Here is a 27955-nt window from a genome sequence, read left to right on the forward strand (position 1 = left end):
GTATAGTATTCACAGTACAGACACAGGCTGTTCATCCCAACAGGTCCATGCTGGTGGGCTTGATGGGCCAACTGGGATTTCCTCATTCCATGCTTCCTTATGATTGCAACTTGCCATTTTATAAGCATGCCTGCCCAATTCCCATCAATTTTCATTTTCTCTGCCAAACTTTCTGAAAGTCAAAGGTGTGGTATCAGTCTGGTTCAGTTGGTAGTATTCCTGCAGGAACAGGCAATGTCCATCATCCTCTGGATCCCGCTTTGCAATTCAACTCGACAATGCACCTCAACTCCATTTACCCTCCCTAGCTCCATAATCCGTGAAACCAGATAGTTTTAATTTAAGCCTTCCACCAGGCTTTGAGTGAATAATATAGGCAGTTGTTCCAATGCATTAGTCAGAAGTGTCATTCTGTCTGGCCTCGGTGTTAAACTAGATGTTAAACTAAAGTCCCATGTGAACTCTTTTTTTAAAAAATGCCGTTATTGAAAAAAGGTAGAGAATCAGTTTTCTGGGGGGGAAAAAAGAGTTCAAACGGGTTAAGGACTTTTGCTTCAGCTCCCATCTTGCAGCATAATATCAGCTGAAGCTCCTCTTCCCACTAACTCAGTGTAAAAGATACTCAAATTCGAGTGTTTATCATCATAAGGCATACACACATTCTAAAACAGGTCTTGCTTATTCATTCATGTGACTAGCTGAGCTGGAGGCCTGGCAAAGTTGGATCTAAAGCAGATTGGTATTCACTGGGCAGATTTCATAGCTCATATCAGAGTGTCATCTCCTTCTAGTACCTTAGAAACTGGGAGCAAATTAGAAATAAAATGAATGATTTTGAAGGTTAGGAACAAAGGAACAGGAGTAGGTCATCAGCCCCTCAAGCCTATTCTGTCATTCAATTAGATCATGACTGATCTATATCATAACTCCACCTCCCTGCCTTACAGAAGAACAAGCAAACATAAGGATTAGGAGCAGGAGTAGGCCACTCAGCCCCTCGAGCCTGCTCTGCCATTCAATAAGATCATGACTGATCTGATTGTAACCTCGACTCCATATTCCCGCCTACTCCCGATAACGTTTCACCCCACTTCCTTATCAAGAATCTATCTACCTCTGCCTTAAAAATATTTAAAGACTCTGCTTCCACTGCCTTTTGAGGAAGAGATTTCCAAAAACTCATGACCCTTAGAGAGAAAAAATTGCTCCTCAACTCTGTCTTAAATGGGCACCCTCTTATTTTTAAATAGTGGCCCTTAATTCTAGATTCTCCCACAAGGGCAAACATCCTTTCCACATCCACCCTGTCAAGACCCCTCAGGATTGTTTATGTTTCAATCAAGTCGCCTCTTACTCTTCTAAACTCCAGCGGATACACGTCCAACCTTTCCTCATAAGACAACCTGCCCATTCCAGGTATTAGTCCAGTAAACCTTCGCTGAACTGCTTCCAATGCATTTACATCCTTCCTTAAATAAGAAGACCAATACTGTACACAGTACTCCAGATGTGGTTTCACAAATACCTTGTATAACTGAAGCATAACCTCCCTACATTTGTATTCAATTCCCCTCACAATTTAAGATAATATTCTATTAGCTTTCCTAATTTCTTGCTGAACCTGCATACCACCCTTTTGCAATTCATGCACAAGGACACCCAGATCCCTCTGCATCTCAGAGCTCTGCAATCTCTCACCATTTGGATAATATGCTTCTTTTTTATTCTTCCAGCCAAAATTGACAATTCCTCATTTTCCCACATTATACTCCATTTGCCAGATCTTTGCCCACTCACTTAACCTATCTATATCCCTTTGTAGCCTCCTTATGTCCTCTTCACAACTTACTTTCCTACCTTTTTTTGTGTCATCAGCAAATTTAACAACCATACCTTTGGTCCCTTCATCCAAGTCATTTATATAAGCTGCAAAAAGTTGAGGCCCCAGCAGTGATCCTGCGGCACACCACTCATTACATTTTGCCAACCAGAAAATGACCCATTTATGCCGACTCTCTGTTTCCTGTGAGCTCGTCAATCTTCTATCCATGCTAATATGTTACCCCCCACACCATGAGCTTTTATTTTCTGCAATAACCTTTGATGTGGCACCTTATCAAACACCTTCTGGAAATCTAAGTACAGTACATCCACATATTTCCCTTTATCCACAGCACATGTTACTTCTTCAAAGAACTCCAATAAATTGGTTAAACATGATTTCCCTTTCACAAAATCATGTTGACTCTGCCTGATTACCATGAATTTTTCCACCTGTCCTGCTATAACGTCTTTAATAATAGCTTCTAATTTTTTCCTTCTGACAGATGTTAAGCTAACTGGCTGTAGTTTCCTGCTTTCTGTCTCACTCCCTTTTTGAATAAAGGACTTACAGTGGCTATTTTCCAATGGAATGGAACCTTCCCCGATTCTAGGCAATTTTGGAAAATTAAAACCAACGCATCAGCTATCTCACTTGCCACTCCTTTTAGGACCCTAAGATAAAGGCCTTGGTTCCCTAACCCTGAACACCCTTCCCTGACAAAATTCTATCAACCTCTGTTTTGAAATTTTCAATTGACCCCCCCAGCCTCAACAGCGTCTTGGGGGATAGAGTTCCAGATTTCCACAACTCTCCACATGAAAAAGTACTTCCCAGAATGACCTAGCTCTAATTTTAACTTTGCGCTTTCTTGTTCTGGATTCGCCACCAGAGGAAACAGTTTCTCTCTATGTACCCTATCAAATCTTTTTATCAACTTGTTTTTGTCAAGATAATTAAAATCTGCAAATGATAGTAACAAAAACATAGCTGTTTAGTTGACTGACACCCATTGGCAGTGAAGTCATTACTGGTTGTGTTACTTGAAGAGAGATTTCTTTTGTGATACTTTAAGGGTTTAAAGATCAAGCATTGTTCACCAAATGAGAAGCGGAAGGCTTTGTGGTAAATTCAGAAGGTCTTAAAAAGCTTTTGAAGGTTAGAAATGACCTTTGAAAGTTGAGAGAGTATTTACGAATTTACGTATTCTGCACAACGAGCAGAGCAGGAAACAAACTTCAGGCAGGAAAATCAGCTATTTCCACTTGATTTCCACCATTAAACCTCTGTCAAGTTCTCTTGTGCATTTTAGGCTACACCACAATCTGTAGGCCAAGTTCCTATTGACCTCATTTGGCTCCTAATTTCCTGGCTTTACATTCCTAATGCATTGGCAGTAACTTAGACTGAGGTTCAAGAGTCGCACTACTGTCGAGGATCAAGGTAGAAGCGAGGAGCTCCCGACACAGAAGAAGCTTGAAGTTTGAAACATAGATTTCTGCAGCTTGGAAAAGCTTTTAAAGCATTGTCTTTTTTGACCTTCTGCCCAGAGACACCGCGGGGGGGGGAGGGGGGGGGGTGCGGGGGGAGTCAAAAAATAGGCTAAGGCCCCTTTTCGGAGTGTGCGTCCCAACCATGAGGCTCAAGGCTTGCCTGAAACTAGGCCTCGGTTTGGGTGAGCTGCCATTGCCTGTCATACCTTCAGAGGTGGCTTGTCTATTGCCAACCAATTTCAGGTTGCTTCCCTCGCTGGGAGTGACCCTCAGGTGAGTCCCAAGAGAGGGGGAGGGAAGGACAAAGGGAGATCCTGGGTTGTCAGCCGTCAGGATTTCTGTGGGGCCGGAAGGAGCACCCCTGCCCCTCCTGGCACTTTTTGATGGTGGTAAGGGTTAGGCTGGAGCCACCACTGATGAACCGTAGGTAGAGCAGGCCCAGTCCCACACAGGAGGTTAGTAAACAAAATTAGAGCACATGGGATTGGGGGTAATATTGATATGGATTGAGAAGTGGTTAACAGACAGAAAGCAGAGAGTAGGAATAATTGGTCATTCTCAGGAAGGCAGGCTGTTACTAGTGGGGTATCACAAGGATCAGTGCTTGGGCCACAGCTGTTCACAATATATATCAATGACTTGGTTGTGGGGACCAATTGTAATATTTCCAAATTTGCGGATGACACAAAAACTAGGAGGGAATGTCAGTTGTGAGGAGGATGCAAGGAGGCTTCAAGGGGATTTGGACAGGCTAAGTGAATGGGCAAGAACATGGCAGATGGAATATAATGTAAATAAGTGTGAAGTGATCCACTTTGATAGAAAAAAACAAAAAGGCAGAGTATTTCTTGAATGGTGAGAGGTTGGGAAGTGTTGATGCCCAAAGAGACCTGGTTGTCCTTGTTCATGAGTCATTAAAAACTAGTATGCAGATGCAACAAGCAATTAAAAAGGCAAATGATATGTTGGCCTTCATTGCAAGGGGATTTGCGTACCGGAGTAAAGATGTATTGATTAAATTGTATAAAGCATTGGTGAGAGCGCACCTAGAGTTTTGCGTACAGTTTTCATCTCCTTATCTCAGGAAGGATATACTTTCCATAGAGGGAGTGCAATGGAGGTTCACCAAACTGATCCCTGGGATGGTGTCATTGTCTTATGAGGAGAGATTTTAGAAACTGGGCCTGTATTCTTTAGAGTTTTGAAGAATAAAATTTTTACAGGGTGTGACAGGGTGGATGTAGATAGGATGTTTCCCCTGGCTGGTGAGTCTAGAATCAGGGGACACAGTCTCAGAATAAGGGGCAGGCCATTTAAAACTAAGATGCAGAGGAATTTCTTTACCCAGAAGGCTTTGGAAGCTCAATCATTGAGCATGTTCAAGACAGAAATCGATAGATTTCTGAATACTAACGACTTCAAGTGATCTGGGGATAGTGATGAAAAATGATGCAGAGGTAAATGATCAGCCATGATCTGTTTGAATGGCGGAGCAGGCATGAGGGGCCAAATGGCCTACTCCTGCTCCTATTTCCTATGATCCTATGATCCATTCATTCACTAGTGACTGCAGAGGTCCTAAATAGGTGTTCGGCCCCTTATTTACTCATGAAATGAAAGACAGAAAGAACGTACATTTATATTGAACCTTTCACCATGTTCCAAAATGTTTTACAGCCAATGAAGTGCTGTTGAAATGGAGTTACTATTATTATGTAGAAAACGTAGCAGACAATTTGAGCACAGCAAGCTCCCACAAACAGCCATGAGATAATGATTAGATAATCTGTTTTCATGATGTCGGTCAAGGGATAACCGTTGGCCAGGCTACTGGGGAGAAATCCCTGGCTTTTCTGTAATCGTGCTGTGGGATCTTTCATGATACAATTTCACATTCAGTTTGAGGGTGAGAGGTTTGGGTCCAAGACTAGTGTCTCAAACTTAAATAAAAGCCATTACAAGCGTATGAAAACAGAGTTGGCTAAAGTGAACTGAGAAAATAAGTTAAAAGGATAGTAGAGAATCAGTGGCAGACATTTAAGGAGATATTTCATAAATCTCAACAAAGATATACGCCAAAGATATATATGAGAAAGAAAGACTCTATGAGAAGGATGCACCATCTATGGCTAACTATGGAAGTTAAGAATTGTATTAAATTGAAAGAAAAGCATACAATACTGTGACGATTAGTGGCACGTCAGAAGATTGGACAGATTAAAAAAAACTTGCAAAGAATGACTAAAAAAGGAGGGAGAAATTAGAGTATGAGAGAAAGCTAGCTAGAAATATAAAATCAGATAGTAAGAGTTTCTACAAGTCTTTAAAAAGGAAACGAGTAACTCAAGTGAGTGTTGGTCCCTTCGAGGGTGAGACTGGGGAATTAATAATGGGTAACAAGGAAATAGCAGAAGCATTGAACGGGTATTTTGTGTCTGTCTTCACTGTAGAAAACACAAAACACATTCCAAGAATACTTGAAAATCAAGAGGTAAAAGGGAAAGAGGAATTTAAAACAATTGCAATCACTGGGGTAAAGGTACTGGGAAAACTATTGGAACTAAAGGCTGACAAGTCCCCAGGACCTGATGGTCTGCATCCTAGGTCTTAAAAGAAGTGGCTGCAGAGATAGTAGATGCATTGGTTGTCATCTTCCAAAATTCCCTAGATTCTGGAAAAGTCTCAGCAGATTGGAAAATTGCAAATGTAAAACCTCTATTCAAGAAGGGAGGGAGACAGAAAGCAGGAAACTATAGGCCAATTAGCCTAACATCTGTCATTGGAAAAATACTATAATCCATTATTAACAAGGTAATAGCAGGACATTTAGAAAATCATAATACAATCAGGCAACATGGTTTGTGAAAGGGAAATCGTGTTTGACTAATTATTAGAGTTCTTTGAGGAAGTAACAAGCAAGGTGGATAAAGGGCAACCTATAGATGTGGTGTACTTGGATTTCCAAAACACATTTGATAAGGTGCCACATCAAAGGTTACTACACAAAATAAGAGCTCATGGTGTAAGGAGTAACATATTGGCATGGATAGAGGATAAAGGATTGGTAGGCTACCAGGAAGCAGAGAATAGAGATAAATGAGTCATTTTTGGGTTGGCAAGATGTAATTAGTGGAATGCCACAGTGATCAGTGCTGGGGCCTCAACTATTTACAATCTATATCAATGATTTGGATGAAGGGACCAAATTTATGGTAGCTAAATTTGCTGATGACAAAAAAATGGGTAGGAAAGTAAGTTGTCAAGAGGAAAAAAAAAGTATAATGTAGGAAAATGTGAACTTGTCCACGTTGGCAGAAAGAATAAAAAAAAGCAGCATATTATTTAAATGGAGAGAGACTGCAGAACTCTATGGTATAGAGGGTCCTGGGTGTCCTGGTACAGGAATCACAATAGGTTCGTATGCAGGTACAGCAAGTGATTTGGAAGACAAATGAAATATTGGTGTTTATTGCAAGGGGAATTGAGTATAAAAGTAGGGAAATGTTGCTACGCCGTACAGGGCCTTAATGAGGCCGCATCTGGATTACTGTGTATAGTTTTGGTCTCCTTACTTAAGAAAGGATATAATTGCATTAGAAGCAGTTCAGAGAAGGTTCACGACTCATTCCGAGGATGAAAGGGTTATCTTATAAGGAAAGGTTGAGCAAGTTGGGCTTATACTCATTGGAATCTAGAAGAATGAGTGGTGATATTATTGAAAAGGGACTTGACAGGGTGGACGCTGAGAGGATGTTTCCCCTTGTGAGGAGTCTAAAACTGGAGGATATAATTTAAAAATTAGAGGTCTCCCATTTGAGACTGAGATGAGGAGAAACTTTTTTCTCAGAGGGTTGTTAGTCTGTGGAATTTTCTTTCTCAGAGAGCAGTGAAGGCTGGGCCATTGAATATATTCAAGGCTGAGTTGGGTAGATTTTTGCTTGACAAGGGAGTCAAGGGTTATGGGGGAAGACAGGAAAGTGAAGTTAAGGCCACATTCAGATCTTATCGAATGGTGGAGCAGGCTCAAGAGGCCAAATAGCCTACTCCTGCTCCTAATTCTTGTGTTCTTGTTGCATGACCACCTGAGAGAGCAGATGGTTTAAACATCTCATCCGAAGGACTACAGCCCCGGCAGTGCAGCACTCCCTCAGTACTGCACTGATGGCATAACAGTGACACAGCTCGCCATATGTCATTCACCCCATAAAATTAAAAGTAGAAATAAAGACTGTGAGATGCATGACCTCAGCCTGTATAAAGAACTACATTTTTCAAGACCTGAAGTGTAAAATCAGCATAAGAGCCCATAGTACATGTTAGGTTGACTAAAGCTAGGAAGAGGTAAAAAAAAAAGGTGACAAGTGCAGGTGGTGTCATGCTACAGGGTTGAAGCCAATGCATCTCAGAAGAAGGTCCCTTCATTCAGTCAGAGAAATTACGAGCATACGAACATACGAACATATGAACTAGGTGCAGGAGTAGGCCATTTGGCCCCTCGAGCCTTTTCCGCCATTCTATAAGATCACGGCTGATCTGATTGTGGACTTAACTCCACTTTCCTGCCTGCCCCGATACCCTTTGACTCCCTTGTTTGTTAAGAATCTGTCTACCTCTGCCTTAAAAACATTCAATGACTCTGCTTCCACTGCTCGCTGGGGAACAGTGTTCCACAGACTCACGACCCTCTGAGACAAAAACATTTCGCCTTATCTCTGTCTTAAATGGGTGACCCCTTATTTTAAACTGTATCCCCTAGTTTTATTCTCTCTCACAAGGTGAAACATGCTTTCAACATCCATTCTGTCAAGTCCCCTCAGGAACCTATTTGTTTCAATGAGATTAGATGATTCCATGCTCAAACCTTAATGCTAGAAACTTCTCAGTGTAACATTTGATGGCAGACTATAAACATAACGTTGCTATTTTTTTTGGTAATTTCCTCGACATCGCCCGCCTCCCTCCCACCTCAGCTCATCTGCTGCCGAAAACCTCCTCCATGCCCTTGTTACCTCCAGACTTGACAATTCCAGTAGTTTGCTGGCTGGCCTCCTATCTAACACCCTTCTTGAAGTTGGGCTCATTCAAACCTCTGCTGTACATGTCTTAGCTCACACTAGTCCCGTTCACCCATCACCCATGTGTTTACTGATCTACATTGACTCCCGATCGGACAATGTTTCGATTTCAAAATTCTCATCTTTCTTTTTAAATCTTTTCTTGGTTTCACCCCTCCCTATCTCTGCAATCTCCTCCAGCCCCACAATGCTCAGAGATCTCTGCTCTCCTCCAATTCTGGCTTTTTGTGCATCCCCGATTTCCTTCCCTCTGTCATTGGCTGCTGTTCTTTCAGCTGCCTGGGCCCTAAGCTCTGGTATTCCCTCCCTAAACCTCTCTATCTTCCATTTCATTGCTCCTTAAAACCTACCTCTTTAATCAAGTTTTTGGTCACCTGTCCTAATATCTCAGTGGCTCAGTGTCAAATTTTGTTTGATAACACTCCTGTCAAGCACCTTGGGAAGTTTTATTAGGTTAAAGGTGCTTATGTAAACATAAAGAGTGGCGCAGTGGTTAGCACCACAGCCTCACAGCTCCAGTGACCTGGGTTCAGTTCTGAGTAATGCCTGTGTAGAGTTTGCAAGTTCTCCCTGTGACCATGTGGGTTTCTGCTGGGTGCTCCAGTTTCCTCCCACAGCCAAAGACTTGCAGGTTAATAGGTAAATTGGCCATTGTAAATTGCCCCTAGTGTAGGTAGGTGGTAGGAGAATTGAGGGATGTAGTATGGGATTGATGTAGGGTTAGTATAAATGGGTGGATGTAGGTCAGCACAGACTCGGTGGGCTGAAGGGCCTGTTTCAGTGCTGTATCTCTTAAATAAATGTAAGTTGCTTTGGTAATCTTAGACATTGAGTATAACTCTGTTTACTGTCATTTTCGTCAAAACCCAGTGAGAACTAAGGTACTGATATAGACTTATTTTTCTGCTCTTAAAAAGATGATTTACTCTGTAGACTGATATTAAGCAGTTTTATTGTAATCAACAGTACATAACCTTGGAATTGAAGAAGTCATATTATTGGAGGTGTAGTTAAATGCATTAATGTTAATTAATCCATCTGACTCAGTCTTCGATGCCTCTGGCAAGCAGATGTTAAATTACATTCTGTTCAATGTTGTACTGCGATTCCACTGTGTACAGACCTGGCTTGACTAATGATCCATATTTTTTTTGCACTGGAGAACTGAACTAATTTCGGCATTACTTTTTATACAGGACTGGTGAATCCTAATATAAATCTCCAACATGGATTTACTGGTTAAATGGGAGGAAGATTCATATGTTACCCTTCAAGTAATATAGGTTATATATTGGAATTTATTTCTTAGGTATTGTGTGGGACTCACAATTCATAAGGTGATAATCTTCAAATATTCCAATAACATGGCCACTTTTATCCCTCACCTTTGCTTGGAAGTTCCTTGGCGTTCTTCAGCAGAAGGTAAAAGAGCTCCAGGAAAAAATGTTGGAAGTTATGGATGTGAGATCAGGAGAAGCCTACAGATGTTAGGGATGTAGGAACAGCAGCAGACCATTCAGCCCTGAAACCTGTTCCACCATTCAAATAGCTCATGGCTGATCTGTATCTTAACTCCATCCTATCCGCTGTAGTTCCATATCACTCAATACCCTTAGCTAGCAAAATGGTTCTCGGTTTTGAATTTTCACAATTGAACCCCAGCCTCAACATCATTTTGGGGGATAGAGGTCCAAATTTCTTGCCGCATTTCGTGTAGAATTTTATCCAGCCAGCAGGAACGGGACTGGAGACGTGGGGTGCTGAAATATTGGGAAGGGATGCGCTCGCCCAGAAACCCAGCGTCATGACACGCTTCCCGATTTTGCCAGCAGTGGGAAAGATCCAAGACAATGTTGCTGCTGCAATGTGGCGGGACTGCAGTTTGAGTTGCTGGAAAGGTACTTAATACACATTTGCATGGATCTTACTCTGATTTTATGATTTTTTAAAATTTAATCAACAGCACACCTCATATGCCTTCTGATCCCCATCTGGTTAAAGGTGGTGGTACCGAGACAAGGCCTCAGTGCTGCCCATGGAAAGCAGGAAGGGGAACAGGGGTCTACGACAGTCATTGCCCAGCAGCAGTGCAGCCCTCACAGCAAGAATGGGCATAGAAGGGCTGCTGCCCTCACGGCAAGGGTGGTCTTGGGTGGTGGGCTCTCTGTAAGGGTGTGTGCAGAGGGGCATTAGCCCGTGATCAGAGGGGAGTGGCAAAAGAAAGGCTCCAAAGGCAAGGTCCACTCTCCAGGGACAGTGCACAGAAGGGAGAGTGGCAAGCTGGCATATGCCTTACACCCCCAGTCTTTGTAGACGCCCAGACTGCGCATCAGCTATTCAGAGGGAGGTAGGGCCAGGTATCAGCTGAGGCAAGCTGGTGAAGATCGACTAGGCGAGCCACAGCAGCCAGCTGTGCCAAGAAGGGCCTATCCTTAGGCAAAGAGCACACCACACTTAGCTCAACTACCTGCAAATGTCCGAGCGGCAGTGTCAGAAAAGACTGCGGCCCTCCAGGGAGGCTGTCACTGACTATGTGCGTACTGCAAGATGAGCAGCAACCTATGGGCTTTGGTGCACACGCAATGCCCGTGGCCCTGAAGATCACTGTAGCACTCAACTTTTACACCTCTGGATCTTTCCAGGGATCCACTGAGGACTTGTGTGGGGTTTCCCAGAAAGCGGTCAACCACTTCATCAAGGAGGTGACCAATACCTTATTCAAGAGGGCCAGCGACTATGTGCGGTACCAAACCAACCCTGATAGGCGGAGAGGACCATCAGCTTCGGGGCCATTGTTGGATTCCCCAGGTGCAAGGTGTCATCGATTGTCTGCATGAGGCCATCAAGGCTTCCACGGAGCAGCCAATGGCCATCACCAACAGGAAGGGTTTACATTCCATCAACATACAACTGGGCTGTGACCACCAAAAGCATTTCCTGCGGGTGTGTGCCCACTTCCTGGGAGGCTGCCACGATGCCTACATACTTCAGCAGTTCTAGATGCCACACCTTTTCTGGCCCCCCGCTCACCTTCAGTTGGGTTCTCAGGGACAAGGGCTACCCATTGAAGATCTGACTTCTGATCCCTGTGAGGAACCCTCGCAAAGCAGCAGAGAGGCACAACATCTGCTGCAGGTCCACCCAGTGACCGTGAGCACAGGGTCCACAGTCAGCAGCACAGGGTCTCCAGTCAACAGCACAGGGTCTACAGTCAGCAGCACAGGGTTTACAGTCAGTAGCACAGCGTCTCCAGTCAACAGCACAGGGTCTACAGTCAGCAGCACAGGGTGTCCAGTCAACAGCACAGGGTCTACACTCAGCAGCACAGGGTGTCCAGTCAGCGGCAGGGTCTACAGTCAGCAGCACAGGGTCTACAGTCAGCAGCACAGGGTCTCCAGTCAGCAGCACAGGGTGTCCAGTCAGCGGCAGGGTCTACAGTTAGCAGCACATGGTTGCCAATCAGCAGCAGGGTCTCCATTTAGTAGCCCAGGCTCTCCAGTCAACTGCACGGCATCTACAGTCAGCAGCACAGGGTGTACAGTCAGCAGCAGGGTCTCCATTTAGCAGCACAGGGTCTCCAGTCAGCAGCACAGGGTCTCCAGTCAGCAGCAGGGTGTACCGTCAGCAGCAGGGTGTACCGTCAGCAGCACAGAGTCTACCACCAGCAGCACAGGGTCTCCAGTCAGCAACGCAGGGTCTTCAGTCAGCAGCACAGGGTCTCCAGTCAGCAGCAGGGTGTACCGTCAGCAGCAGGGTGTCCCGTCAGCAGCACAGAGTCTACCACCAGCAGCACAGAGTCCACCACCAGCAGCACAGGGTCTCCAGTCAGCAACGCAGGGTCTCCAGTCAGCAGCACACGGTCTCCGGTCAGCAGCAGGGTCTCCAGTCAGCAGCACAGGGTCTCAGTCAGCAGCAGGGTGTACCGTCAGCAGCACAGAGTCTACCACCAGCGGCACAGGGTCTACAGTCAGCAACACAGGGTCTACAGTCAGCAGCACAGGGTCTCCAGTCAACAGCACAGGGTCGACATTCAGAAGCTGCAGCAGTTCAGAGGCAAACTAGTATAAAGCTCAGCAAGTGACCAGCGGTTGAAGCAGGGCTGCAAGCGCGTTAAAAATGGCACCAGCACCTGCGCTCCTTTCAGGCCATTGGCATCTTGTCTCCCTCCCCCATCCTCTAATGGGACTGGCCCTACGCCTACTGCATTTAAATGGGCTGGCTGCTGCGCCATCGCAGTCAGCTGGCCGCATGTGTGACGTGCGGTGATGTCACCCTCATCCGGTGCCACCGCCGGGATTAGCAACGCTTGATAAAATTCGGCCATTTGTGTGATGAAGTATTTTCTGACATCACCCCTGAACAGTCTAGCACTAATTGTAAGGTTATGTCTCTCTTGTTTTTGACTCCCCTGCCAGAGGAAATAGTTTCTATCTATCCTAACAACTCCTTTGAAAAACACATCAATTAGATTGCAGCTTAATCTTCTATATGCAAGGAAATACAAGCCTAGTATAAGCAACCTCTCCTTATAATTTAACCCTTTTTGCCTCACCTTTCTCACCTTTTATTCCTCCCACCATTCCATAAACTGAGCCCTAATCCTTTGTGCTGTGAAGATAACAGGATCCCATCAACCAGAGAGAAACAATTATGGTTGAAGTTCAATTATATTGCATTTATTTAGCCATTAACTGCAAATTAATCACTTAATTCATCTTCAATCTACATGTTAATATCCAGCATCTTCTTTGAACACTACAGGAATGCGGAAAACAATTCTGCTACAAGCAGTAGGAAGACTTTTAAAGTCCTTGACTAGCTCTTATCTGATGTGACTGTGCTTACTCTGTTTCTGTTTCCTTGCCTGAAATGATAAGATGAAGCTTTAAATCCATTAGACAGATAGGCAACTGAAGTTAATGCAGCTAACAGGATTTATTTTTAATCATAAATATTGTCATGAAGATATGACATTTGTAGCGATTGAAGAATCATCATCTCTGTTGATAAAAAGTGTGTAAATAGAACTATTACAGTTTGAAAGTTTCTCGTAGAATAGAATCAGAGAATGGTTACAGCACAGAAGGAGGCCATTCGGCCTGTCATGTCCATGCTGGCCCTCTGCAAGAGCAACTCACCTAGCCCTACCATAATTGGAAATTAGAAATGTGAGTATTTATGTCTCTTTATGAACTTGATTTTGTAATCTAAGTTTGATTGGAAAGGAATAACCATATTAACATTGAAAAATAACATAATATACAGTAGCTCAGTTCCTACTCACAAACTTCAAGTCTGACTAAGATAGCCTGATAGGAATATAAGAATAGGAGCAGGCTACTCATCCCATCAAGCCTATTCTGTCGTTCTAATAGATCATGATTGATCTGTACCTCAACTCCATTTATCTGCCTTAGCTTCATATCTTTGCTATCCTTATCCAACAAACATCTATCTCACTGATGAACGTGAATTTGGCCCAGCCTGCAGAGCGTTCAGGGGCCGAGAACTCCAGATTTCCAGTCCTTTCTGTGAAGAATTGCTTCCTGAATTCACTCCCGAGTGCTCTCAGTCTAATTTTAAGATCGTGACCCCCGTAACCTGAGGGAATGCAACCTGCCTTCATAGTTTAACCTTTTAAACCCCAGTGTTACCAGGCCAGGTGGCAGATCTCTCGGTGGGAGAGCATTTCGGTGATAGTGATCACAACTCCCTGACCTTTACTATAGTCATGGAGAGGGACAGGAGCAGACGGGATGGGAAAATATTTAATTGGGGGAGGGGGAATTACAATGCTATTAGGCAGGAACTGGGGAGCATAAATTGGGAACAGATGTTCTCAGGGAAATGCACGACAGAAATGTGGAGGTTGTTTAGGGAGCACTTGCTGCGACTGCTGGATAGGTTTGTCCGGATGAGGCAAGGAAGGGATGGTAGGGTGAAGGAACCTTGGATGACAAGAGATGTGGAACAGCTAGTCAAGAGGAAGAAGGAAGCTTACTTAAGGTTGAGGAAGCAAGGATCAGCCAGGGCTCTAGAGGGTTACAAGGTAGCCAGAAAGGAACTGAAGAATGGACTTAGGAGAGCTAGAAGGGGACATGAAAAAGTCTTGGCGGGTAGGATTAAGGAAAATCCCAAGGCATTCTACACTTATGTGAGGAACAAGGGGATGGCCAGAGTGAGGGTAGGGCCGATCAGGGATAGTGGAGGGAACTTGTGCCTGGAGTCGGAGGAGGTAGGGGAGATCCTAAATGAATACTTTGCTTCAGTATTCACTAGTGAGAGGGACCTGGTCGTTTGTGAGGACAGCGTGGAACAGGCTGATATGCTCGAACAGGTTGAGGTTAAGAGGGAGGATGTGCTGGAACTTTTGAATGATATGAGGACAGATAAGTCCCCGGGGCCAGACGGGATATACCCAAGGATATTACGGGAAGCGAGGGAAGAGATTGCTGCGCCTTTGGCGATGATCTTTGCGTCCTCACTGTCCACTGGAGTAGTACCAGATGATTGGAGGGTGGCAAATTTTGTTCCCTTGTTCAAGAAAGGGAATAGGGATAACCCTGGGAATTATAGACCAGTCAGTCTCCCGCCGGTAGTGGGCAAATTATTGGAGAGGATTCTGAGAGACAGGATTTATGATTATTTGGAAAAGCATGGTTTGATTAGAGACAGTCAGCATGGCTTTGTGAGGGGCAGGTCATGCCTCACAAGCCTTACTGAATTCTTTGAAGATGTGACAAAACACATTGATGAAGGAAGAGCAGTGGATGTGGTGTATATGGATTTTAGCAAGGCGTTTGATAAGGTTCCCCATGGTAGGCTCATTCAGAAAGTGAGGAGGCATGGGATACAGGGAAATTTGGCTGTCTGGACACAAAATTAGCTGGCCCATAGAAGACAGAGGGTGGTAGTCGATGGAAAGTATTCAGCATGGAGCTCGGTGACCAGTGGTGTTCCGCAGGGATCTGTTCTGGGACCTCTGCTCTTTGTGATTTTTATAAATGACTTGGATGAGGAAGTGGAAGGCTGGGTTAGCAAGTTTGCCGATGACACGAAGGTTGCTGGAGTTGTGGATAGTGTGGAAGGCTGTTATCGGTCGCAACGGGACATTGACAGGATGCAGAGCTGGGCTGAGAAGTGGCAGATGGAGTTCAACCTGGAAAAGTGTGAAGTGATTCATTTTGGAAGGTAGAATTTGAATGCAGAATACAGGCTTAAAGACAGGATTCTTGGTAGTGTGGAGGAACAGAGGGATCTTGGGATCCATGTCCATAGATCGCTCAAAGTTGCCACCCAAGTTGATAGGGTTGTTCAGAAAGCGTATGGTGTGTTGGCTTTCATTAACAGGGGAATTGAGTTTAAGAGCCGCGAGGTTATGCTGCAGCTCTATAAGGCCCTGGTTCGACCACACTTGGAATATTTTGTTCAGTTCTGGTCGCCTCATTATAGGAAGGATGTGGAAGCTTTAGAGAGGGTGCAGAGGAGATTTACCAGGATGCTGCCTGGACTGGAGGGCATGTCTTATGAAGAAAGATTGAGGGAGCTAGGGCTTTTCTCATTGGAGCGAAGAAGGATGAGAGGTGACTTGATAGAGGGGTACAAGATGATGAGAGGCATAGATAGAGTGGATAGCCAGAGACTTTTTCCCAGGGTGGAAAGGGCTATCACCAGGGGGCATAATTTTAAGGTGATTGGAGGAAGGCTTTGGGGAGATGTCAGAGGTAGGTTCTTTACACAGAGAGTGGTGGGTGCGTGGAATGCACTGCCAGCGGTGGTAGTAGAAGCAGATACATTAGGAGCATGTAAGCGACTCTTGGATAGGTACATGGATGATAGTAGAATGAAGGGTAGGTAGTTAGTTTGATCTTAGAGTAGGTTAAAGGGTCGGCACAACATCATGGGCCGAAGGGCCTGTACTGTGCTGTACTGTTCTATGTTCTATGTTCTATGTTATTCTGGTGAATCTGGACCAATATATGCCTCTTCAGGTGCAGTGCCCAAAACTGAAGGCAGGGCTCCAGATGGAAAGCAGTTGACTAATTGATATATTGATGGGTACTGATTGTTTCGGGAATTCTCATAAGATGAGGAGAGGCACTTGGCCAATCTGCAAAAGGCCCTACAATCCTTCCAATACGGCATAAAATTATTTGTTAAATGATTCCAGTGTTATTGTTACACTGCCCTACCCAAAGGTCCACTCCCTATGCTGACCATTCTGTCTGAAGCCAATCATGTTGACCGTAGTCCTAAATTTGTCTTTTAATAGTTTGAACCTGTGTCACCTTGGTGTACTATTAAAATTTAACTTGAAACAGTATTTTAGAACTCCCTTTTAAGATTGTTTCACTGCCTTTTATCCTTCCATAAGATTACTTCTTAGTAGCCTCCTTTCAGGGAAGAATACCCAATTTTCTCCAATCTTTCCATTGTTACGACCAACGCGGGAGTAATGCACTGTTAATTCAGTCCCACTACTCCACAGGTCACAGCATATTAGTAAAGTTTCCCACCTACTGAAAAATAGGCAAATAAACACTTTATTTATCCCCCAGAATAAAGCACCCCAAACCAGGTTTCTTTAAACAACAACAAAATTAATCATTTATTAATAAACCAAGTTCTGAATGATAATGAGATAAATCTATATGTATGAAAAGATTTTATGATTCCTTAATCTTCCTAACCGTCATGCACACATACGTACATTCAAAAATTGGTTAACTGTTTTAAAAGGTTGTTTTAACTTGCAACAGTTTCTTCGGAATGATAAATAATTGGTTGTCATTGTCTGTATGATATTTCCAGAACGGTGAGGTGTCCCAGAGTCGAAAAGTTGGATGCCACTCGAAATTTCTCCAGATGAAATTAGTGAACAGTCTGTGATGGGTAGGCATTCAAGGCAATTAATCTGCAGCAGGCATCACACAGATCTTTCAGCAAAAGGTGTGGCAACAGGTCTACTTAAATTTTAAAGTAGTAGTCTAACAGGTGAAACTTTCTTAAGATTTAAGGATCTCCCAAAAACACAAAAGGCAACAGGACTCACTATTAAGGCAGGGTTTCTTGAGACTGGAGGCAACAACAATCTGCCACACCCAAAATACAAGGCTTCCTTTCTCCAAAGCTGAGTTCCTCCACAGAGTATAACAACTCCTCTTTTCTTGGGTCTTCTCTCTCTCTTCAGGTTGGTCAAAACAACACCTTAAATGTAATATTCCTTTCTAAGAGATGCAAGGCTAATTTTTCAGAGTACGTATGTCTTTTCACTAGTCTATCAGCAAATCCCAGCTCCCAACCAGCTCACTGCTAGCTGCTCCCATCTCCCTGGTCTGTTTCAGTCTGCAAAACTGAAACTGAAACCTGCAACAACCAAGACACAAGACAGTCGTAAATCTTCCTGTTGCTTGAATATAAGTTTTACAGCCTGCACACTTCAAATGCCAAGACTGCATCCAGTGTTCACAGAAAGTCCTTTTTTTCTCAGTCTTAAAGGCACACAGACCTCTTAGTATTTTTAAAGAAACAAAGCTCTTGTGACACCATACAACTGCACTCTAGCAGTAAATTATGACAAACTGTTTCCATTAACCAGGGGACAGTGATTTAAGATAATTAGCAAAATAATTACAGCAGAGATGAGGAGATTTTTTTTTACCCAACAAGTTATTATGATTTGGAATGCACTGCATGGAAGATCGGTGGAAGAAGATTCAATAATAACTTTCAAAAGGGAATTGGATAAATGCTTAAAGGGAAAAACTGCAAGGTTATGGGGAAACAAGAGGGGAATGTGACTAATTGGATAGCTCTTTAAAATAGCACAAAGGGCCATAAGCGGTACATGGAAAAGGTGGGGGAATGGCAATAAGTGAATTGCTCATTCAAAGAGCCAGTGCAGACACAATGGGCCAAATGGCCTCCTTCTGCACAGTAACAATTCCGTGATTCTGTCGTCACTTCTGTGCTGCACTGAGGAAGTGCTGCACTGCTAGAGGTGCCATCTCCTGGGTGGAATGCAAAACCAAGGCCCCATCTGCTCTCTGAGGTGGATGTAAAAGATTCCATGTCACTATTTTGAAGAAGAACACGGGTGTTCTTCCCGCCATCCTGGTAAGTATTTATCTCTTAGACAGTATCACTACACAGATTGTCTGGTCATTACCACCTTGCTATTTGTGGGAGCTTGCTGTGCACAAATTGGCTGCTCTGTTTCGCACCTTACAACAGTGATTACACTTCAAAAGTAATTCATTGGCTGTTAAGGGCTTTGAAATATCCTGACGTTATGAAAGACACAATATAAATGCAAGTATTTCTTTCTGTGTGATTCTAAAAAGGTGGCGTCTTCATGCACTTGCAGGCTTTGGTCACCAAGTTGAGCCTGTTGCGTGTTCCTTGAACCCTTGTATTTATATAGACTGTAAACCAAAACTGATCGCTCAAGATGGGATCAGTAATGTAATATTGTGGGTTCTTTATTGATTACTGAGAGAGCAGCAATTACATTGAGATAGTTACTGTACAGGTGTATCTTCTAAACTGACTAACGCTCAGAATCACATGGTGTGTTACATCATAGCTCTTACATGACTAACGTGTTATGTAAATTTCTAAATTTCAAAATTTTTTTTTAAAGATTTGTGTGTTAGAATTGTGGGGATGGAGCCATTGGAGAACTTAAGTATTTCCATAGATGTTGGGCTTTGTGTTTTTAAAAGAGGTCACCGGAAGGACACTTGAAGTCTTGTTTGAAAGCAACCTTTACTGGAAGTCACATGCCTTGAGATCAATAAACAACAGAAACAGTGGTGACTTGGGGAAGATGTTTACAGAGAAGTTCTTCTTCTTTGGCCTCTTTGTCTCAAGAGACAATGGGTAAGCGTCTGGAGGTGGTCAGTGGTTTGTGGAGCAAAGAAGTGACATGACACAATTTATGAGGGTCAGGAGGCTTTGCTTCTGAGGTATTGTTTTGGTTCAGTTGGAATGTGTTTGAAAGCAGTTGGAGATCAACCTGTCAAAATAGAAACACCCAGCTTGCCTCCTTCCTCTTGTCTCTGTGAAATGCCTCATTTCTCCTGAGGAGCTCCTGGAAAGCTTGTCAGATTAATTCTCAATGCCACCTGAAAATAACTGCTCCAGAAAAGATCCCAGTGACCCATCTATCTGTATTTGGATGCCAGACTGTATATACCATTTTGGGACACAACATATCTCATCCGTTTTCTTCAAGAATTAACAAGTATTTGGCCAAAGTTTTCTCTTTTTTGTTTTTTTTTTTGTAAAAGACCTCAAAAGAGAAAATCTCTATTTTTTGGTTAATCTGTGTTTGTGTGTGTGTGTGTGTGTGTGTGTGTGAAGGGCTAAGGTAAAAAAGGAACTTTCATATTTCAATCTGTGTTAATGCTTTGCTTCATTATTGGTTCAGTCTTGTTTTATAATAAACTGATAATTTTGTTGTTTTTTAAAGAAACCTGGTTGGTATATTTTATTCGGGGATAATGAGTAGAGTATATGAATGGAGTGGGCTTCGCCATCAGAAACTCTTTGCTCAGCATGATAGCGCCACCTTCAAATGGCTCGGAACGCATACTGTCCATCCAACTGTTCACTGCCTCTGGTCTAGTACACCTACTCAGCATCTATGCACCAACACTCTGCTCCCCACATGAAGCTAAAGACCAGTTCTACGAGGAACACCATAATATCATTAGTAGCATCCCCAACATCGAACACCTGTTCCTGCTGGGGGACTTTAATGCCAGGGTTGGAGCCGACCATGACTCATGGCCCTCCTACCTTGGGCGCTATGGCACAGGTAAGATGAATGAAAATGGTCAGAGACTGCTTGAGTTATGTACATATCATAACCTCTGCATCACCAACTCATTCTTTCACACTAAACCCTGTCACCAGGTTTCTTGGAGGCACCCAAGATCACGCCATTGGCACCAGCCGGACCTCATCGTCACAAGGCGAGCCTCTCTAAACAGCGTTCAAATTGCACGCAGCTTCCACAGTGCGGACTGCGACACCGATCACTCCCTGGTGTGCAGCAAGGTTAGCCTCAAACCAAAGAAGCTGCATCACTCCAAGCAGAAGGGCCGCCGGCGCATCAACACGAGCAGAATTTCTCATCCACAGCTGTTACGCAAGTTTCTAAATTCACTCGAAAAAGCCCTTCAAAACACTCCCACAGGGGATGCAGAGACCAAGTGGGTCCACATCAGAGACGCCATCTATGACGCAGCAATTAACACCTATGGCAAACATGTGAAGCGGAATGCAGACTGGTTTCAATCTCACATTGAAGAGCTGGAACCTGTCATAGCCACTAAGCGCATTGCACAGCTGAACTACAAGAAAGCCCCCAGCGAGTTAACATCCGTAACACTTAAAGCAACCAGAAAGACTGCACAAAGAACAGCCAGGTGCTGCGGAAATGACTACGGGCAACACCTATGCAGTCATATTCAGCTGGCCTCAGACACCGGAAATATCAGAGGAATGTATGATGGCATTAAGAGGGCTTTTGGGCCAACCACCATGAAGATTGCCCCCCTCAAATCTAAATCAGAGGACACAATCACTGACCAACGCAAGCAAATGGACCGCTGGGTGGAACACTACCTAGAACTGTACTCCAGGGAAAATGTTGTCACTGAGACCGCCCTCAATGCAGCCCAGTCTCTGCCAATCATGGATGAGCTGGATGTACAGCCAACAAAATTGTAACTCATGCCATTGATTCTCTAGCCAGTGGAAAAGCCCCTGGGAAGGATGGCATTACCCCTGAAATCATCAAGAGTGTCAAGCCTGCTATACTTTCAGCACTATATGAACAGCTATACCTGTGCTGGGACGAGGGAGCATTACCTCAGGACATGCGCGATGCCAATATCATCACCCTGTATAAGAACAAGGGTGACCGCAGTGACTGCAACAACTACCGTGGAATCTCCCTGCTCAGCATAGTGGGGAAAATCTTCGCTCGAGTCGCTTTAAACAGGTTCCAGAAGCTGGCTGAGCGTGTCTACCCTGAGGCACAGTGTGGCTTTCGAGCAGAGAGATCCACCATTGACATGTTGTTCTCCCTTCGACAGCTACAGGAGAAATGCCGTGAACAACAGATGCCCCTCTACATTGCTTTTATTGATCTCACTATAGCCTTTGACCTTGTCAGCAGACGTGGTCTCTTCAGACTACTAGAAAAGACTGGATGCCTACCAAAGCTACTAAGTATCATCACCTCATTCCATGACAATATGAAAGGCACAATTCAGCATAGCGGTGCCTCATCAGACCCCTTTCCTATCCTGAGTGGCGTGAAACAGGGCTGTGTTCTCGCACCTACACAGTTTGGGATCTTCATCTCACTGCTGCTCTCACATGCGTTCAAGTCCTCTGAAGAAGGAATTTTCCTCCACACAGGATCAGGTGGCAGGTTGTTCAACCTTGCCCATCTAAGAGCGAAGACCAAAGTACGGAAAGTCCTCATCAGGGAACTCCTCTTTGCTGACGATGCTGCATTAACATCTCACACTGAAGAGTGTCTGCAGAGACTCATCGACAGGTTTGCGGCTGCCTGCAACGAATTTGGCCTAACCATCAGCCTCAAGAAAACAAACATCATGAGACAGGAAGTCAGAAATGCCCCATCCATAAATATCGGCGACCACACTCTGGAAGTAGTTCAAGAGTTCACCTACCTAGGCTCAACTATCACCAGTAACCTGTCTCTCGATGCAGAAATCAACAAGTGCATGGGAAAGGCTTCCACTGCTATGTCCAGACTGGCCAAGAGAGTGTGGGAAAATGGCGCACTGACACAGAACACAAAAGTCCGAATGTATCAAGCCTGTGTCCTCAGTACCTTGCTCTACGGCAGCGAGGCTTGGACAACGTTTGTCAGCCAAGAGCGACGTCTCAATTCATTCCATCTTCGCTGCCTCCGGAGAATACTTGGCATCAGGTGGCAGGACCGTATCTCCAACACTAAAGTCCTTGAGGCTGCCAACATCCCCAGCATATACACACTGCTAAGCCAGCAGCGCCTGAGATGGCTTGGCCATGTGAGCCGCTTGGAAGATGGCAGGATCCCCAAGGACACACTGTTCAGCGAGCAAGTCACTGGTAGCAGACCCACCGGCCGTCCTTGTCTCCGCTTTAAAGACGTCTGAAAACGCGACATGAAGTCCTGTGACATTTATCACAAGTCGTGGAAGTCAGTTGCCAGCGATCGCCAGAGCTGGTGGGCAACCATAAAGGCGGGGCTAAAGCGTGGCGATTCGAAGAGGCTTAGCAGTTGGCAGGAAAAAAGTGAGAAGCGCAAGGAGAGAGCCAACTGCGTAACAGCCCTGTCAAGCAATTTTATCTGTAGCACCTGTGGAAGAGTCTGACACTCCAGAATTGGCCTTTCTCGCCACTCCAGGCGCTGCTTCACAAACCACTGACCACCTCCAGGCACTTACCCATTGTCTCTCGAGACAAGGAGGTCAAAGAAGAAGATATGAATGACTGAATCGGTAATAGTAAACATTTAAATATATGTTGTGACCTGTGGAGAAATGGAACTAGAAAAGACAGTGCAGTCCTCCCACCTCAGTCGTAACTCATGATCTTGTAACCACACCTCTTAAAGTTGTACACTCACGACTAAAGAGAAAGAAGAGGAATGTATTTTACAAATTTAAACATGTCCCCTGGTCTCCGCCGAAAACAAAAAGAAATTAAGTTTACTTTAAACTGACCTTCCCAGCTGCTCACTCGCTCGCACTCTCTGCTCCCGAAAAAGCTGCTGCAATGAAAGGCAAGTTATTTTAAACGGCCCAAATATATAGGGTTTTACTTACCCAGCAGCCACCTGGTCTCCGCCGAAAACAAGAAGAAATTAAGTTTACTTTAAACTGACCTTCCCAGCTGCTCACTCGCTCGCACTCTCTGCTCCCGAAAAAGCTGCTGCAATGTCAGTAGGTGTGGTTGCTTCATAGGAATGTGGTTCTGGACTGACTTTGGATACTGTTGCAGAATTCCATGTACCAGTGATAGGAATTTGAATAGTAACTTGCTGCCCAATAGCTAATTTGGGAAGTTCACTCCCAGTGTGATTGTTATGCATTTCTTACATTTTCCTGCCTTTTTCTAGAAGAACATCTCAAACTTCATGCACTGGATACAGTTCGCACTGGAGGCGCCGTATGTTGGATGCAACATCGTCGTTCTCACCTTTGGGAATCATGAAACCACAAGATATGCAGAGGTTGAACAGAGCTTCTATCTTCTGCCCACAATTAGAATTAGAATTAGAACATTACAGCGCCGTACAGGCCCTTCGGCCCTCGATGTTGCGCCGACCTGTGAAACCATCTGACCTACACTATTCCATTTTCATCCATATGTCTATCCAATGACCACTTAAATGCCCTTAAAGTTGGTGAGTCTACTACTGTTGCAGGCAGGGCGTTCCACGCCCCTACTACTCTCTGAGTAAAGAAACTATCTCTGACATCTGTCCTATATCTATCACCCCTCAAGTTAAAGCTATGTCCCCTCGTGTTTGCCATCACCATCCGAGGAAAAAGACTCTCACTATCCACCCTATCTAACCCTCGGATTATCTTATATGTCTCTATTAAGTCACCTCTCCTCCTCCTTCTCTCCAACGAAAACAACCTCAAGTCCCTCAGCCTTTCCTCATAAGACCTTTCCTCCATACCAGGCAACATCCTAGTAAATCTCCTCTGCACCCTTTCCAAAGCTTCCACATCCTTCCTATAATGCGGTGACCAGAACTGCACGCAATACTCCAGGTGCAGTCTCACCAGAGTTTTGTACAGCTGCAGCATGACCTCGTGGCTCCGAAACTCGATTCCCCTACTAATAAAAGCTAACACACCATATGCCTTCTTAACAGCCCTATTAACCTGGGTAGCAACTGTCAGGGATTTATGCACCTGGACACCAAGATCTCTCTGTTCATCTACACTACCAAGAATCTTCCCATTCGCCCAGTACTCTGCATTCCTGTTACTCCTTCCAAAGTGAATCACCTCGCACTTTTCCGCATTAAACTCCATTTGCCATCTCTCAGCCCAGCTCTGCAGCCTATCTATGTCCCTCTGTACCCTACAACATCCTTCGGCACTATCCACAACTCCACCGACCTTAGTGTCATCCGCAAATTTACTAACCCACCCTTCTACACCCTCCTCCAGGTCGTTTATAAAAATGACAAACAGCAGTGGCCCCAAAACAGATCCTTGCGGTACACCACTAGTAACTAAACTCCAGAATGTACATTTGCCATCAACCACCACCCTCTGTCTTCTTTCAGCTAGCCAATTTCTGATCCAAAGCTCTAAATCACCTTCAACCCCATACTTCCATATTTTCTGCAATAGCCTACCATGGGGAACCTTATCAAACGCCTTACTGAAATCCATATACAGCACATCCACTGCTTTACCCTCATCCACCTGTTTGGTCACCTTCTCAAAAAACTCAATAAGGTTTGTGAGGCACGACCTACCCATCATAAAACCGTGCTGACTATCGCTAATGAACTTATTCTTTTCAAGATGATTATAAATCCTGTCTCTTATAACCTTTTCCAACATTTTACCCACAACCGAAGTAAGGCTCACAGGTCTATAATTACCAGGGCTGTCTCTACTCCCCTTCTTGAACAAGGGGACAACATTTGCTATCCTCCAGTCTTCCGGCACTATTCCTGTCAACAATGACGACATAAAGATCAAGGACAAAGGCTCTGCAATCTCCTCCCTAGCTTCCCAGAGAATCCTAGGATAAATCCCATCTGGCCCAGGGGACTTATCTATTTTCACACTTTCCAAAATTGATAACACCTCCTCCTTGTGAACCTCAATCCCATCTAGCCTAGTAGCCTGAATCTCAGTATTCTCCTCGACAACATTTTCTTTCTCTACTGTAAATACTGATGCAAAATATTCATTTAACACTTCCCCTACCTTCTCTGATTCCACACACAACTTCCCACTACTATCCTTGATTGGCCCTAATCTAACTCTAGTCATTCTTTTATTCCTGATATACCTATAGAAAGCCTTAGGGTTTTCCCTGATCCTATCCGCCAATGACTTCTCGTGTCCTCTCCTTGCTCTTCTTAGCTCTCCCTTTAGATCCTTCCTGGCTAGCTTGTAACTCTCAAGCGCCCTAACTGAGCCTTCACGTCTCATCCTAACATAAGCCTTCTTCTTCCTCTTGACAAGCGCTTCAACTTCTTTAGTAAACCACGGCTCCCTCGCACGACAACTTCCTCCCTGCCTGACAGGTACATACTTATCAAGGACACGCAGTAGCTGCTCCTTGAATAAGCTCCACATTTCGATTGTTCCCATCCCCTGCAGTTTCCTTCCCCATCCTACGCATCCTAAATCTTGCCTAATCGCATCATAATTTCCTTTCCCCCAGCTATAATTTTTGCCCTGCGGTATATACCTGTCCCTGCCCATCGCTAAGGTAAACCTAACCGAATTGTGATCACTATCACCAAAGTGCTCACCTACATCTAAATCTAACACCTGGCCGGGTTCATTACCCAGTACCAAATCCAATGTGGCATCGCCCCTGGTTGGCCTGTCTACATACTGTGTCAGAAAACCCTCCTGCACACACTGGACAAAAACAGACCCATCTAAAGTACTCAAACTATAGTATTTCCAGTCGATATTTGGAAAGTTAAAGTCCCCCATAACAACTACCCTGTTACTCTCGCCCCTGTCGAGAATCATCTTCGCTATCCTTTCCTCTACATCTCTGCAACTATTTGGAGGTCTATAAAAGACTCCCAACAGGGTGACCTCACCTCTCTGTTTCTAACCTCTGCCCATACTACCTCAGTAGACGAGTCCTCAAATGTCCTTTCTGTCGCTGTGATACTCTCCTTGATTAACAATGCCACACCCCCCCCTCTTTTACCATCTTCTCTGTTCTTACTGAAACATCTAAACCCCGGAACCTGCAACATCCATTCCTGCACCTGCTCTACCCATGTCTCACAATGTGGGCAGAATTCTAAAATCATTGTAAAACCAGGGGAACCACGACTTGCATTTCACTCTTTTGTTGCAAGGCTCCTTCTAGTTACCGTTTGAGGAGAGGAGAGTGATGGTACTTGGCGTTGCCCAATGCCGTGGATGGTAAAAAAGGCTAGGTCATGGCATGTTCGCAGTCCAGCAATAGAGGGTCCATTTAGAACATAGAACAGAGAACATTCTTGGGATGTGGGCATCGCTGGCTAGGCCAGCATTTATTCCCCATCCCTAATTGCCCTTGATAAGGTGGTGGTGAGCTGCCTTCTTGAACTGCTGCAGTCCTTGGTGTGTAGGTACACCCACAGTGCTGTTAGGAAGGGAGTTCCAGGATTTTGACCCAGCGACAGTGAAGCAACAGCGATATAGTTCCAAGTCAGGATGATGTGTGGCTTGGAAGGGAACTTGCAGGTGGTGGTGTTCCCATGTATGTGCTGCCCTTGTCCTTCTAGTTGGTAGAGGTCATGGGTTTGGAAGGTGCTGTCTGAAGGAGCCTTAGTGCATTGCTGCAATGCATCTTGCAGATGGTACACACTGCTGCCACTGTTGTTTGAACAACATAGAAGAGTTGGGGTATCTAATCAGAATCATGATGTTAGCACGTAATTGTAATGGATCAAGAAATTGGATTGGGTACCTATTGTAAGCAGTTAGCTTATATTTATTTTTATTTAGAGATACAGCACTGAAGCAGGCCCTTCGGCCCACCTAATCTGTGCCAACCAAGACCACCCATTTATACTAACCCTACAGTAATCCCATATTCCCTACCACCTACCTACACAAGGGGCAATTTACAATTGCCAATTTACCTATCACCTGCAAATCTTTGGTGCTGGGAGGAAACCGGAGCACCCGGCAAAAACCCATGCGGTCACAGGGAGAACTTGCAAACTCCGCACAGGCAGTACCCAGAACTGAACCCGGGTCCCTGGAGCTGTGAGGTTGCGGTGCTAACCACTGCGCTGCCCTTATGGCATCTTGGAATGCCATTTACCCGGATACATGCATTTTAAAATGCGTGGAGGTAAAGCGTTTGCACTGGCACCCATGTTCACTTTTGCCTGGTGCAAGTGTGTGCCCTCTTTTCCTGGACAGGAAATATGAATGGATGCAAATGCTTCTAGCGGAGTAATCAAATCATTGTGCTCGGAAACATTGATGACATGAAATGTCTGTTCCGCTCGCTCACTTGTGCTTCTTCCCTGATCTTCAGGATCCATAGTGGTGGTGTCACCCGAAACTTTGTGGATGAATCAGTTGTGTCATAACGGGAAATAGCAAAGCTTGTCAGGGCACGAAGCTGTCCTGCAGTTCGTCTGTTTGTGTTCAGAACACTTGCCCGCGGTGCCTGTCATGGCTTTGCATCATTGCCGTTCCAGTAGCCCCTGACACTGCATGCTTTGCCTATAGAGTTAAGTGCTGGGCAGGCTTTAAGCAAACGTAAAAGGCTGTACCTTGTGCCTGATGACTTGGATTTGGAAACCCTGT

This window comes from Heterodontus francisci, chromosome 4 (assembly GCF_036365525.1).
Source record: "Heterodontus francisci isolate sHetFra1 chromosome 4, sHetFra1.hap1, whole genome shotgun sequence".
Lineage (NCBI taxonomy): Eukaryota > Metazoa > Chordata > Chondrichthyes > Heterodontiformes > Heterodontidae > Heterodontus > Heterodontus francisci.